We start from the raw sequence: 13,691 nt of genomic DNA, 5'->3' as shown, positions 1-13,691 counted from the left end.
CATGGATGAGTATCATAGGATAAGGCATACAGTGAAGGTTGGGGTTCCAACAGGAGCCTGGAAAAGCCTAAGATAAAGAATGAGTCTGGACTCCAGGCTAAGGGATAAAGAGTTAAGTAACTGAAATCAGTAGGGGTTTATTAACTATTTCAGATACTAGTTCAGGAGAAGCCCCAAGATGGAGATCATGTAGGTTTCTGAATTACTGTTTTGAAGACAGTCACCTAACTAGGAACACTTGCATTAGACTATAATGTTAGAAAAACTAAACTGGATTATGTTAAGTCACTGATATTTGGAGAGTTATTTTCTATGTCAACCAATTGACAAATGCAAAAATTGTTACTGAACGTGGCATGCTGTTGTAACAAAAATTTATAATATACAGCATTGGTTTAATCAGGCAGCTGGTGGCAAGAAAACTGATAGTGAAATCTGGGAAGATCGAAACCCATGCTATGCAATAACAAAACAATCCAGCACCGAAAGATATTTTAGAAATCATCTAATCCAACCAATGATTAGAGGCTTGTCCCTAAGTTGGAACACTAATATGACCACTACTTTAACTCTTTCTCCAATTTCTCCCTCCATACTTGCCAGATTCCCCTCTTGCTTGTCTATTTCCCACTACTTACCCTTCAATTCTTTAATCAGATCACTTACTCCACCTCATACCCCCATCCTCCCTCTTCTCACTGAAATCCCATTCCTTCTTAATGCCAGATAAAGCTTCACCTTTTCAAAGAATTTCTGAAATTGCTTCAACAAATGTTAATTCTTCCTCCTCTAAAACACTGTTGGATCACCTATTTGCATATTTAATCATACACTATCTTTTATTTTTTTCCATGGGTGCCCTACTGAGGCTATAAACTTCTTTGGGGAGGGACCAAATCATATATTAATCCGCTTTCTCTGACTCAACACCTTACAGAGCACTGGAAGTATATAGTGAATTCTTAGTAAATGTTGAAAAGAAATGGTATTTCACACATTTTTTTTTTACAATAAAACCAACAGTAACCTGAGATGTTGATGAAGAAATGATACAGCACAACAGGGTTGACAAAGAGATGTCTTCTTGACCCCCACTACCAAGAGTGTGGTGGTATGACTGCCTGGAGCACTGTTATGAGAAACACTCTAAAGCCATATCCAGGCTTTACAGGTAAGAGTGCTATAATCAATTAGCCATGTGTGCAGGGATGGATAGGAAAGTGGCAGCAGGAAGGACTAGTGTTTGAAATAGATCAGTAGCCAAAAAGTGTGATGGTTAGAACACTCAAGGCTTATATAGTCAATTGCCTACTTGACACCACCACTTGGAGGTTTTGCTGGCATTCACACTTATTTTAATATGATACTGTTAATCTTATGTCCCCCAATCCTCTCTTCTCCCAGTCTTCCTCATCTCAATATGGCATTACCATATATCCAGGTGCTCAAGACAAAAAAAATTGAAGAGTCATCCTTCTTTGTCCTCTTTATCTCATTCTCTCCCAAAATTTAAGTTATTAATCCTGTCAATTCTAACTCCAAAATATATCTCCAATTTGTTTATTTCTCCCCTTCTCCTCTAGTATATTAACTTAGTCCATTCCATCACCATCTCTCATCCAGACTATTGGAAAATCTCCTAACTGGTCTCCTGGTTTCTATTATTATCCTCCAATAGCCTGTTCTCCACAGAGAACAGAATGATTTTTCAAGTCAATTTCAAATTTTGCCACTCCCTGCTTGAAACTTTCCAGTAGGCTTTCTTCAGTTTGTATTTTCAATCAAATTCAAATTCCTAAATTTGACTTAAAACCCTACAAATTTTGCCTTGACCCCTCTCTGACCTCATCTCAAACCAATACTACCCTAGCTCACTGAGCTTCTGGTGCACCCAAATTCAAACACACCAAGCTTATTCTTCCCTTCAAACTCTGAGCTTCCTATTCCTTCTGACTGAAACCTAGTTCATTAAAGAGCTGGTACTTTCATATGTCTCAAGCCTCAGCTTAAATGTCACCTTTTCAGACAGACCTCCCCTGACTACCTTAGATAAAATATTGTGCATTATCATTGTGTCCTGTTCCATATTTGAATTATTGGTTTTGCTTCCCTCACTGGATCATTCATTTGGTCCTTATGAACGGTGACCTTATCTAACTTCTTTATTACTGTATCCCCAGGAGTGTGACCTTGGTCTTTTCAATGTCCTTCCTAGTCCTTATTTTCCCTCATTTTTAAAGTTGAAGATTTGGGATTAGGTGCTCACTGGAAACCAGTTCTGAAATTCTTTGTATTCATAATTCCAAGGAGGCTTTAGAGCTCAGGTCTTTTCTAGACACTGCCATTTCAAACGAAGTCAACCCCTCAGGCAGCACAGTGGGAGGTCATGGAGAGCCAGAGAGAAGGAAGTCTGGTGAGCTGAATTACAGAGTTCCTTTGCCATGCCAATCCTCCCATACCTAGGAGATGCAGCTCATTAGGTACTAAATGTTTAGTGACTGTCACTATTAATTGGTGGGTATTAATACTCTAAGGAGACAGTAAATCTTGCACTGGATTCAGTGACATCAGGTCTTTGCAGTCTGACAGAGCATTTAAGAGTTTGAATCTAAGGCACTACAAAAATAAAAATCAGAAGTTATCCTTTCCTTGCTTGTAAAGGTAAATTTTAGCTTCTAGGTTATCTACATATTTATATCTACATATCTCTATCTATCTATCTTTATCTATCTATCTATCTCCAAAAACCAAGATTGATATTAAATATTTTATATATCTTGTATCATATAATCTTTAACATAATTCTACAGAATAGATACTAATACTATTACATTCTATGGATGGGGAAACTCTCATACAGAGAGAAGCAACACTTTGCCCAAGGTCACAGAGCTAAAAAGTGATTTATCCTGGATTTGAATTGGGGTCTGACTGATTCTGAACCCTATGATCTTAACTACTAAGTAATATTTCTTCCTCATAAACATTACCTCATCATAATGATTACAGTTATAATAATGTTCTACACAGAGAAGGAACTCAGTAAAATTTGCTGAAGGTAGTTTGTTTTCAGTCTCTCTGTACTATTTGAAAACCTACATCATCCAAGACTCCTAAGTAGGGACTAGATGACATCATGGAGAAAGAAAACCATACAATTCCTGTACAGAAGAAGTTTTAAATTAATAGTTATAGTTTGAAAATAGGAACAAAATAGCTTAAACATGAAACTCATGTCACACAATTTTATCAGTCAGGATAAATTAATCTATGATGATATGATACACACCTGATAATCTCAGTGGCTTAAAGAAGAGGTTTATTTTTCATTCACACTTCATAGACATCACAGGTTGGTGAAGGACATTGCTCACTATCATGGTAACTCCAGGAACCAAGCTCAGAAAGCATCACTGGTCACTGAGTCAGAAAGGAAACGAGAGGAAGGCAAATCACACACTGGCTCTTAAAGCTTCTACCTGGAAGTAATGTTACATTATGCACTTCTACTTATGCTTGATTGGTGGTAAGGAAATGCCCTCTGTGGTAGTTCAGGTGTCAACTTGGTCAGGTGATGATGCCCCATAGTTCTGTGGACTTTGAATCATTAGCATGTGAAATTCATCTATGGCTGATTACATGCACATTTGGCTAATGGGAGTGCCTTCTGCAATGAGTGATATCTAACTGAATTAGCCAGAGGCTTGAAAGAGAGAGCTCAACACAGCACAGCCCAAGCAGCTCAGCATATCTCATCTCATCACTCACAGCTCAGCCCAGATGTTTGGGGCTACAGAAACGGATCACCCTGGGGAAAGCTGTTGGAACCCAGAAGCCAGGAAAGAAGACCAGCAGACTTTGCCCTGTGCCTTCCTGTGTAGCAGAGAACCTCAGATGAAAGTAAGCTGCCTTTCCTCTGAAGAACTGTAAGTTTTAACTGAATAAATCCCCCTTTTATTAAAAGCCAGTCCATCTCTAATATGTTATATTCTGACAGCTCTGAAAGAGAAAAACATCCTTTTACCTCACACCAGGGAGAGGAAACAAAAACATTTGGTAGAGGTACTGACAACTACCACAACAAATTGCTGAGGGTAGGATATTCAGAAATGATCTATTTAAATTCTGACCATCCAGAAAAAAAAATCCCCAACTATTATTCTAAAGGCAATCTGCTATTACTAAAACTATAAAGCTGCTAGCCTTTCCCTTAGGTCTTTTTTTAAAAATATGTTTATTGAGAAATTTTCACACACATACAGTCCATATATGGAGTACTATCAATGACCCACAAAATCATCACATAGTTGTGTATTCAGAACTATGATCATTTTTAGAACATTAGCATCATTCCAGAAAAAGAAATAAAAGGAAAAAAGAAGGGCTGCAATAATGGGATACTCACATGGAAAAATAATAAAATGTGACCTTGTCATAAAGCATACCAAAAAAAAAAAAAAAAAGAAACTCATACACATCCCTTACCCCGACCTCTCCCTCTTATTGACCACCAATACTTCAATCTACCCAATTTTTACCCTTTATCCCCTCCTATTATTTATTTATATTTTATCCTTATTTTTTACTCATCTGTCCATACCCTGGATGAAAGGAGCATCAGACACAAGGTTTTCACAATCACACAGTCACACTGTAAAAGCTGTATCATTATACAATCATCTTCAAGAATCAAGGCTACAGGAACACAACTCAGAAGTTTCAGGTACTTTTCTCCAGCCACTCCAATACACATAAACTACAAAAGGATATCTATATAATGCATAAGAATAATCTCCAGGATAACCTATTGACTCTGTTTAAAATCTCTCAGCCACTGACACTTTGTTCTTTCTCATTTCTCTCTTCCATTTTTGGTCAAGATGACTTTCTCAATCCCATTATGCCCAGACTTGACTCATCCCAGAAATTCTGTTCAATGTTGCCAGGGAGGTATATACCTCTGAGAGTCATGTCCCATGGCGGGGGTGGGGTGCTGGGCAGTGAGTGTACCTGCTGAGTTGGCTTAGAGAAAGAGGCCACATCTGAGCAACAAAAGAGGTTCTTTGGGGGTGACTCATAGGAATACTATGAGTAGGCTTGGCTTCTCTTTTGCAGGAATAAGTTTCATATTCCAAGGTTGAGGGCTCAGCTTATGGATTTGACTGTCCGCACTGCTTGTGAGAATATCAGGAATTCCCCATATGGGGAAGTTAAATATGTCCTCATTTCTCCCCAGTCCCCCAAGGGAACTTTGCAAATACTTCTTTATTCACTGCCCAAATTACTCTGGGATATATCAGGGCATCACACTAATCTGGACAAACCAACAAAATCTCATGCCCTATGCAAGGTTCCATGTACTTATGGTATTCAATTAAACTGACTATACAAGTTAAATTAGCAATGCACTGCCCAAAATATAAATTTTGCACCAAATAAACATCTCTCCCTTTGGTCTTATACATAAGTTGACGTTTTAAAAAGTGGACCAAATCATCCTTTATCCTGTGTTCTGATTTACCTTGGTGCTATCCAGATCAGCTTCATTCATATCTCTATTTGAAATCTGATTACTTTTTCAACTTTTTAAATAGTTGTTAGATGAGTTAATGCTGACTTTCATAGTTTCAGAGCTCTAACTTGGAGTCTCTAATATCACACAAATACCTGAAGTTTCTGGGAACACCAAGTTATATACAAATAGCTCAGCACCTCAGAATTTAGAAATAACAGTTACAACTCCTGAATATATGTGACTGCTATAAGAGCCTATAATTTATGAACTTAGTCCATATACGTGAGGCATGATGATATTTGCTTTTTGTTTCTGCCATTTCATTCAACATACAGTCCTTAAGGTTAACCTAGTTGCATGTCTCACAACTTCATTCCTTCTTGCAGCCACTCAGTAGTGAATCATATGTATACACCAAAGCTCCCCCTTCCTTCCTTCAGTCATTATACCCTTAGGTCACCTCCATCCATTGCAAATCATGAACACTGCTGCCATAAACTCCAGTGTGCAAATGTCCATTATTGTCTCCACACTTAGTTCCTCCAGTTATATTCTGAGCACAGGGGTTGCAGGATCATATGGCAAACTCACCGCTAGCCTTGTGTGGAACCACCACAGTGCCCCCCAGAGGGGCTGCACCTTTCAGCTTCCCTACCAAAAGTGAATAGGTACATCTTTCTCTCCACATTTTCTGTAGTACTTGTTTCTCTCTGTTAATTTTTAAACACTTTTATTCACACATCATACAATCCAACCTAAACAAATGAATATGCTTTTGACACCATAATCTATATGAAGACATTTTCTTTTCTACTGCAAATGATCCATACCCCTCCCCCACACACACCCAGTATTAGCTTGGGTTCTCTAGAGAAACAGAATCAGCAGGAAATATCCATTGATATAAAATTTATAAGGGTGTCTCACATAACCATGGGAATGTAGATTTCAATGTCTATAGGGCAGGCCACAAGCTGGTAACTACGAGGAAGTTTCTCAAGGAACTCTCAGGAGAGGCTGGTTGGGCATCCATGGGAATGTAAGGGTCCAAGGTCTGTAGGGCACAAGATGACAACTCTGATGAAAGGTCTGGATTAACTCCACAGGAGATGGTTGATGCTGAAGCAGGAAGAAGATTGTCTCTTCTGAATCCTCATTAAAAGGCTCCCAGTGAAGCATCACTCATTGCAGAAGACACTTCCCTTAGCTGATTACAAATGCAATCAGCTGTGGATGCAGCTGACATAATCATGATTTAAGTCCATGAAACATCCTCATAGCAACAGGCAGGTCAGCACTTGCCCAACCAGGCAAGCAGACACCACCTACCTGGCCAAGTTGACACATGAACCCAACCATGAGAGTCCACTAATAGTTAACTTGGCAGCCATACACATCACCTTAAAGCATACTTAATCTCTAAATAGAAAACAATAATAGACACATATTTTCCTCATCTAATAATACTCAACTGTCCAGTATACAACCAGAAATACATTAAATCTCCCCAGAATAGGTTGCAAGTCCTTGGTTATTATTAATTCTTAAACTTGATATCTTACAACTTAAATAATATAACATGAACAAAACAGCATTTCAGTTCTTGTAGCTGATCATGTGGTTATAGTTCATATTTATCACTACCTATTTCCACTACTCATTCCATGTTCCCTTTACCCTCAGCAAGTACTTCAGTTGGCCATGGTTCTTTGCCTGGTGGGGTGATCCAAACTTTCATTCCTGAAGTTTCAGAACTATTGGTAGTCCTGCCTGGATTGGGTTGTTGCAGTTTTCCATTGATTTAAACACAGGGCATGGTAGTACTAAGAGACACCATAGGGGATCTCCTATATTCCAGGAAAGCTCCTCTTTACCTCCACTGTGTAGTTGCAGTCCTATTTCCCCCTGATAGTCAGGGTGAATCACCTCAGCCAGTAAAGTAATCCCCTTCTTGGCTTGTTGATCCAGGGGTATGAGTAGCCCAAAGTGACTAGGTGGCAGTCTTAGATTCCAGTTCAAGGGAATCGTTGTTTCTCCTGGTGAAAGTGCTCCCCCTTCTGGAGCTAAAATCTGTAGACCAGCAGAGCTCAAGGTCACAGGGACAGGAAGCAAAAATTTTCCTAATGGATCACTAGGGAAAATAGTGAGTGGTGCCTCTCCCATTTCAACTCCTTGGTTCCTGGACCCATGGATCCTGGCTATAGGAGAAACAGCACCATATAGTGGTCTCTGATTCAGAGCATACACAGTCTCCTGGAGAACATAACCCCCGCCCTGCAAGGTATTGCCACCTAGTTGCACCATAATTGAGTTTTCAAAAGTCCATTCCACCATTATTATCAATCCAGCTGCCTCTGGGTGATGGGGAACATGGTAAGACTACAGAATCCCATGAGCATGTGTGTATTCCCACACTGATTTGATATGAAGTGGATTTCTTGATTGGAAACAACGCTGTGTGGAATGCCATGATGATGGATAAGGCATTCTGTAAGTCCATGGATGGTAGTTTTGGCAGAAGCATTGAGTGCAGGGAAAGCAAACCCTTATCCAGAATATGTATCTATTCCATTTAGGATAATTCACTGTACCTTTCATGAAAGGAGTGGTCCAATGTAATCAACCTGCCACCATGTAACCAGCTGATCACCTCAGGGAATGGTGCCATATCAAGGGCTAAGTGTGGGTCTTTGCTGCTGGCAGATTGGGCACTCAGCAGTGACTGTACCCAGGTCAGCCTTGGTAAGTGGGAGTCCATGTTCTGAGCCCATGCATAACCTCCACCCTACCACCATGATCACTTTGTTCATGAGCCCATTGGGCAATGACAGGAGTTGCTGGGGAAAGAGGTGAACTCACTCTCTGGTGTGCATTCACATTGGACACAAATATCTTCATGTTTTTAGCCCACTCAGAAAGGTCTATCCACATACCTCTTTTCCAGACCTCTTTGTCACCAATTTTCCAATTCTAATTTTTCCATGTCCCTGACCATACAGTCAAACCATTAGCAATAGCCCATGAGTCAGTACACAAACATACGTCTGGCCAGTTCTTCTTCCAAGCAAAATGAACAACCAGGTGCACTGCTTGAAGTTCTGCCCACTGGGAGGATTCCTCCTCACCATTGTTCTTCAGGTACATCCCAGAAAGGAGTTGTAGTGTTGCAGCTTCCACTTATGGGTGGTACCTGCATATCATGCAGAACCATCTATGAACCAAGCCTGGGTATTCTTTTCCTTAGTCAATTCACTTTAAGGAACTCCCCAAGAGGCCATAGCTCTGGTCTGGGAAATAGAAGTTAATGTGGCAGGAGTGCAGACCATTGGCATTGGCCCACTTCTTCATTTAACTTACTTATGCCTTCAGGACCTGCTCTGGCCCTATCTCGTATATGCCATTTCCATTTTATGATGGAGTGCTGCTGCACATGCCCAACTTTATGGCTTGGTGGGTCAGAAAAAACCCAGCTCATGATAGACAACTCAGGTCTCATGGTAACTTGGTGGCCCATGATTAAGCGTTCAGTCCCAACTAAGGCCCAGTAGCAGGCCAAAAGCTGTTTCTCAAAAGGAGAGTAATTATCTGCAGCAGATGGTAAGGATTTGTGCCAAAACCCTAAGGGTCTGCATTGTAATCTCCTATAGGGGCCTGCCAAAGGCTCCAGACAGCATCTCTATTTGCCACTGACACTTCAGCACCATTGGATCTGCTGGATCATATGGCCCAAGTGGTAGAGCAGCTTGTACAGCAGCCTGGACCTGTCGCAGAGCCTCCTCTTGTTCAGGACCCCACTCAGAATTAGCTGCTTTTCTGGTCACTCAATAAATGGACCGGAGTAGCACACCCAAATTAGGAATTTGTTGTTGCCAAAATCCAAAGAGAACAACTAGCTATTGTGCCTCTTTTTTGGTCATAGGAGGGGCCGGATGCAGCAACTTATCCTTCACTTTAGAAGGGATATCTCGATGTGACCCACACCACTGGACACCTAGAAATTTCACTGAGATGGAAGTCCCCTGTATTTTTGTCAGATTTATCTCCCATCCTCTGACACACAGATGCCTTACGAATAAATCTAGAATAGTTGCTACTTCTTGCTCACTAGGTCCAATCAACATGATATCAATATAATGGACCAGTGTGATGTCTTGTGGAAAGAAGAAATGATCAAGGTCCTGTGGACAAGATTATGACATAGGGCTGGAGAGTTGATATACCCCTGAGGTAGGACAGTGTCATGGTTAGGGAGAGGTGTCAACTTGGCCAAGTTGTGGTACCTATTCATCTGATTGGGCAAGCGCTGGCCTGTCTGTTGCAATGAGGACATTTCATGGATTAGTCATGATCACGTCAGCTACATCCACAGCTGATTCCATTTGTAATCAGCCAAAGGGGATTAGTGATTCCATCACTAATCAGCAATTAGTGATGCTAAATGCAATCATGGGAAGCCTTTTAAGGAGGACTCAGAGGAGACAGGTTCCATTCCTGCTTTGGCTGGTGAGCCTCTCCTGTGGAGTTCATCCAGGCCATCCATTGGAGTCATCGGCTTTGGAGCCTGCCCTGTGGATTTTGGACTCTGCGTTCCTACGGTCACGTGAGACACTTTCATAAATTTTATATTTGCAAGTGTTCCCTGTTGATTCTGTTTCTCTAGAGAACCCTAACTAATACAGACAGTGAAAGTACATTGCTGACCTTGCCAGCTAAAAACAAACTGTGGTGGTCCTCAGTAACATCTATTGAGAATAAAGCATTTGTCAGATCAATAGCTGCATATCAGGTACCAGGGAATGTACTGATTTGCTCAAGTGATGATACCACATCCGGAATAGCAGCTACAATTGGAGATATCACCTGGTTGAGATTATGATAATCCACTGTCATCCTCCAAGGCCCATGTGTTTTCTGCACAAGCCAAATAGAGTTGAATGGGGATGTGGTGGGAATCACCACCCCTGCATCCTTCAAGTCCTTAAGAGTGGCAGTAATCTCTGCAATCCCTCCAGGTATCCAGTATTGCTTCTGATTTACTATTTTGCTAGATAGGAGCAGTTCTCTTGGCTTCCACTTGGCCTTTCCTACCATAATAGCCCTCACTTCATGAGTTTGAGAACCAATGTGGGGATTCTGCCAGTTGCTCAGTATGTCTATTCCAATTTTGCATTCTGGAACTCGGGAAATAAGTACAGAATGGATCTGGGGGCCCACTAGACCCACTTTGAGATGGACTTGAGCTAAAACTCCATCAATTACCTGACCATCATAAGCCCCCACTCTGACTGGTGAACCAGAAGGACGTTTTGGGTCCCCTGGAATTAATGTCACTTCTGAATCAGTGTCTAATAATCCCTGAAATATCTGATCATTTCCTTTTCCCCAATGCACAGTTATCCTGGTAAGGCCATAAGTCTCCTTGGGAAAGGTTTGGAGGAAGATTAACAGTATAAATTTGTGGCAATGTAACAGGATCTTCCCCTAAAGCGTCCTGGCCTCCCCCTCATTCAACAGACTATGGGTCTGTAAACTCTCAAGTCTGGAAATTAAGGGACTGTGACTCTGTTTTTGTTATCCAAGTTAGACTTCTCTTCACTTGGCCTATAACTCTTTTGTTTATACAACTCAAACAAGAATTTAGTCGACTGTCCATCTATTGTACTTCTAGGTACTCCATGACCTCCTAGCCAACACCACAAGTCTCTGCAAGTCAGATTAGTTTGACTCCTGCTTTGAGTCTGCTGTCTGTTATGTTAGCCACACCCATCTCATCTTTGGCAATTAAGTTCTGTCACCTGGCTTCTTCCAACTCAGGATCTGGTCATCCCCATTGTGTTTAAGGATTCCAACTCAGTGACAGCAGTTATATCTGACCTACAGAGCAATGCTTTGCTTGTACAAAGCCAGGCTCTGGGGGATAATATTTTTGACAACTTTGTGGAATTTTGTGGAAATAGAAGGTATAGAGATGTTGGCTCGTTGTTACATACACTGTATGCATTAATAATATCTGAACTATAGAGAAGTGCAACTACAGAACTCTTCAGGGATGATGCCACTAATCTCACAAATTTATTTTTCACAGTTCTTATAAAAGGTTTATCCTCTGGACATTCCTGGGGTGTATGAGGAGTCCTTCCAGGATAAATCCACTCTAGCATTCCAATCTCTCCAAGCCTCTGAATCTCCTCATCTACGTTATACCAGGGCAGTTATGGTATTTCAACCTCAGGTAATAGCTGTCTTTTGATCCATGTTTCAGCCAACCATCCAAACAAACTGCTCATGCCTTTTCAAACCCCTCAAGCTGTATCATTGAAAGCAGAACCTATGCTTAGTGAGCCCAAATCAATAAATTAAGCTTGATCCAGATTTATATTCCTCCCATAATTATCTCACATCCTTAAAATCCATTGCCACACATATTCCCCTGATTTCTGTCTATATAAATTGGAAAACTCATACAGTTCTTTTGGAGTACAATGTACCTCATCATGGGTGATACTTTGTACCTCACCTTTTGGGGTCTGTTGGGACTTTAGTCTAGGTATAGGTCTGGAAGAAATGAGGAGTGATGGGGTGGGTCATGAAAGAAATTAGAAGTATCTTCCAAGACATTTGCTTCAGGGCATTCATTTGCAGTTTCATCTGGTGAAACATGATTAATTACTCTAGGGCTAATTCCTTCACATGGAGTTGGGTGGCCAACTCCTTAGGGCAGACTATTACAGGGTTCCCTAGAGAAGACTCAGCATGACCTAAGGTTTCAACCTCTCCACTGACATTATTATCAATCCATGTGTTACCATCCCATTTTTCAGGGTCCCAGTCCCTTCCAATCAATACCCTCACTTTAATGACATACACGATGCAAGATTGAGATTTATTTTATGTTGTAAAGTTGCTACTCTAACAATAAACTTCTGAGTCTGATTTTCAGAGCTCTCAAGTCTACAGCTACAGGAAATAAAATTTTCCTTCAGGGCACTCATAGAAGCATTTACATCTGTCATACAGTACGTAAGCTTCTCATTTGAAGCCTTAAGCCCATCCCTTTCACTCATTAATGTGTACAGTGTATCTAACAATAACCAACCAACATCTTTATACCTTCTATTTACACAAAACTCCACAAAGGTGTCAAAAATATTATCCCCTAGAGCCTGGCTTTGTACAACTAAAGCATTAGAAGAATCCAATGGTGATATTTTGACTATCTCTTTTTCCAACTCACCCCATGAATTGGAAGTATCATTCTGTTTATGGGAAAGAGTCTTTATTGCCTTTGAGTCCAGTCACAGTAGAAAACCATTAATAAAAACCCATTTTTTAAGATTCTGTTTCTTAAGAACCATCCTGGTACCAAGCTGTGTTAGCTAGGATTCTCTAGAGAAACAGAATCAGCAGGAAATATCTGTAGACATAAAATTTATAAAAGTGTCTCATGCAACCATGGGAATGTAGATTCCAAGGTCAATAGGGCAGGCCACAAGCTGGTAACTCTGATGAATTTCCTCATTGAACTCTCAGGAGAGGCTGGCTGGGCATCCATGGGAACTTAAGGGTCCTAGGTCTGTAGGGAAGCCCACAAGCTGATGACTGTGGACAAACTCCACAGGAGAGGTTCACCAGTTGAAGCAGCAAGAAGACTGTCTCATCTGAATTCTCCTTAAAAGGCTTCCAGAGATTAGATTAAGCATCACTTATCGCAGAAGACACTCCCCTTAGCTGATTATAAATGCAATCAGCTGTGGATGCAGCTGACATAATCATGATTTAAGTCCATGAAATGTCCTCAAGGCAACAGATAGGCCAGCACTTGCCTGACCAAACAGGCACCACCACCTGGCTAATTTGACACACAAACCTGAGCGTGACACCCCCACCCCCTCTTGTTGACATTGGGTTTGGGCATAATATCTTTGTTACATTCAGTGGAAGCATATTATAATGTTACTGTTGACTGTAGATGGTAGCTTGCCCTGATTGTACTTTTTCCTGTATACCATCTATTTTCACACCTTCCAATGTTAACATTTGTTATCCCTCATGCAAAAACATTTTTATATTTGTACATTTAATCACCCATCATTGTCCATTGTATGCATTCTTAAGTTATACTGTCTCAGTCTTTATCCATTATCTTTTCTTCAGGTTTCATATGTGCCCTGAGTCC

General features: G+C 40.7%; 1 long non-coding RNA gene across 1 annotated transcript in view; it reads right to left on the bottom strand.

Annotated features, from left to right (window-relative positions):
• The window catches only part of LOC143656907 (uncharacterized), a 395,508-nt gene that overhangs the window by 154,885 nt on the left and 226,932 nt on the right, over positions 1 to 13,691 (bottom strand). Inside the window, exon 2 of the long non-coding RNA XR_013162628.1 lies at positions 3,290 to 3,420. This is a non-coding gene — a long non-coding RNA (uncharacterized LOC143656907). The remainder of the gene's footprint in view (positions 1 to 3,289; positions 3,421 to 13,691) is intronic.

This window comes from Tamandua tetradactyla, chromosome 15 (genome assembly GCF_023851605.1).
Source record: "Tamandua tetradactyla isolate mTamTet1 chromosome 15, mTamTet1.pri, whole genome shotgun sequence".
Lineage (NCBI taxonomy): Eukaryota > Metazoa > Chordata > Mammalia > Pilosa > Myrmecophagidae > Tamandua > Tamandua tetradactyla.
This window is presented reverse-complemented; position numbering and strand designations above follow the sequence as displayed.